Raw genomic sequence first — 2,500 nt, 5'->3', positions numbered from 1 at the left:
TTGAGGTGTTTTAGCGAAAACATGTTTTGAGCCACACGAGCTCTCCGGCCCGTTCGGTGCACATTTTTGAAAAAGCTAGGAGCTGCCCCTAGGTTCGGGGTGTCACAAAATATTGAAAAGTGGTCAAAAACCGCTATCCAGAATCGGATGTAGAATCATTAGACGAACTTAAAATTGTTCTACGACCAATGTCTGCGACGTTTAGTATTCAAGATATGGCCCGCCCTAGGTCTGACCTGGCATTTTCGTGAAAATTTAAAGCATGGCCATAGGGACGGGTAAAATAGCTATTTTGAAGCAAAACCACCTCACTTTAAATGGCCATAACTTTTGAAAAACAAGAGCTAGGGTGCGTTCTCGACACGTTTTGAGGTGTTTTAGCGAAAACATGTTTTGAGCCACACGAGCTCTCCGGCCCGATCGGTGCACATTTTTGAAAAAGCTAGGAGCTGCCCCTAGGTTCGGGGTGTCACAAAATATTGAAAAGTGGTCAAAAACCGCTATCCAGAATCGGATGTAGAATCATTAGACGAACTTAAAATTGTTCTACAACCCCCAGTCCGACGCCTCGTATTCGAGATATAGCACTTTGTAGGTCTGACCGAGCAATTTTGTACTGAAATGTATGGCGGACATGTTATTCATTAAACAACATTAACTTGCATCGTGCCCTACTTCATCGGCACAGCTACTATCGACTATCTATTGTTGAAATGGATTGAGTTTGACCATTTTAGCTCTTTTCTTATGCCGTGCACCAACAGTGTGTACCGATCAGGGAAAGTACACTACGTACGCGTTCATGGATGTATATGTTGGTACAAGTTGCCGGTCGGAATAGCAGTGCACCAAAACTGTGTACCGATCAGGAAAGTACAAGACGGAGGGCGCAGCCCGAGCGTACGCGTTCATAGATGTCCATGTTGGTACAACCTACATGTACGTACCTTGTTTTTGTATCAAAAGTTCCAATAAAGTGTTTGTATGCTTAAAATGCTTATCTCAACCGGTCACCTTTTGGCCTGCCCTTTTATAGACAGAAACCTAGAACGATACTCGCGATGTTTGTGTTTTTCCATTCGCCCGGGACGACGAAATGAGCTCTGTGCACATCGTGCAGAAAACTGTCTCCTCCTCGTATGTTTTTGTCCCTCCACGCATATAATCACCCACATTTGTGTTCAACACGGACGGCGCAGCCCGAGCGAACGCGTTAATGTTTATGTTTGTGCACACTAAAGTTACAATCCTAGGATTTGGTTATTGCGTCGCAGTGCCCGACCGTCGCGGACACCATTCTTGGACAAAAGTCCAAGTACGTAGAGTACATTCCCTAGGTATGTGCCCGTTCGTGACTTTCGTTGCGTGCTTACAGACACGCTTGGGTATGTTTACCATACAAGGTTTACTAGGAAAACCTGGGAAGGACGCTTGCCCTCCCGTTGCGGACACCATTCTTGGAAAGAAGTCCTGCTACGTAGCGTTCTTTAATGTACTTGATCAGTTTGTATTGCATTTGCTTTGTGCAATTGACTTTTGCTAATGCTCACTAAGGGGTGTTCGTTTGCGATGTGTATGATAAGCAACTGTCTATTCTAACCAGCAGTTAAATAACACTTTTCACCCAAATCATAGGAACGTAGAGTACTTTCCCTGATCGGTACACAATTTTGGTGCACCTCTAACTTCGCCAGCACTTTATCGTTACGTTTTGTGCACAACCTTGGGACATGGTGTAAGTTTCATCATTGTTATGTTTGATTCGGTTTATTATGATTGAAAAATACGCTACGTCCTAGAAATCTGAACTCGAATACTTTTGCCACGTTGCGCAAAAAGCTACTGAGCAACTCCTAGCCGTTTACCGATTTAAAATTTAATTTTCGTTATTAGTTTTAAAAATACGCTAAGTCCCAAAAATCTGAACTCGAATACTTTTTCTATGTGCCGCCAAAAGCTACTGAGCAACGCCTAGGTTGGTACATTTTTGGTACATGGAGTGTATGCGTGCAGGCGTACTGCCGTGCTGGACCGGAAAATCGCACTTGCTACTAGAACGTAGAGTAATTCCCTAGATAGGTGCTTTTGCATGCCTCTGTTCGACGTCCATGCAACTTGGAACGTGCGACACACGTAGCTAGGCTTCTCCATACATATTCCCTAGGGTAGCACCAAATTGCACACTTTCAGGGGTATATTTTGGTACGGTGTACTGTGCATGGTACAAGTATCATTAGCTCGTGCAATTTATTTTGCATCAAGTTGCGATTGCTGGTGCGTCGAGATAGGAGTGTTTCGCGACTTTTGCCAAGCTTTGGTGCCATTTTGTGAATAATTAATGTTCTAGCCACAATAAACGTGCAACATAATGCCAATAACGAAAACGCCATTTTCAAGGGACTTCCAGTCAAAATGTTTGCAATCAGCGCTTTCCTGTCGAGTTCAGGATTTGGGACTGAGCGTTTTTTTCACGATCCAATCAAACGACCAGTTCGTGAAT

Source organism: Anopheles arabiensis (assembly GCF_016920715.1).
Source record: "Anopheles arabiensis isolate DONGOLA chromosome X unlocalized genomic scaffold, AaraD3 X_pericentromeric_contig0001, whole genome shotgun sequence".
NCBI classification, from domain to species: domain Eukaryota; kingdom Metazoa; phylum Arthropoda; class Insecta; order Diptera; family Culicidae; genus Anopheles; species Anopheles arabiensis.
The sequence above is the reverse complement of the archived record's forward strand: the minus strand, read 5'-3'. Positions refer to the sequence as shown.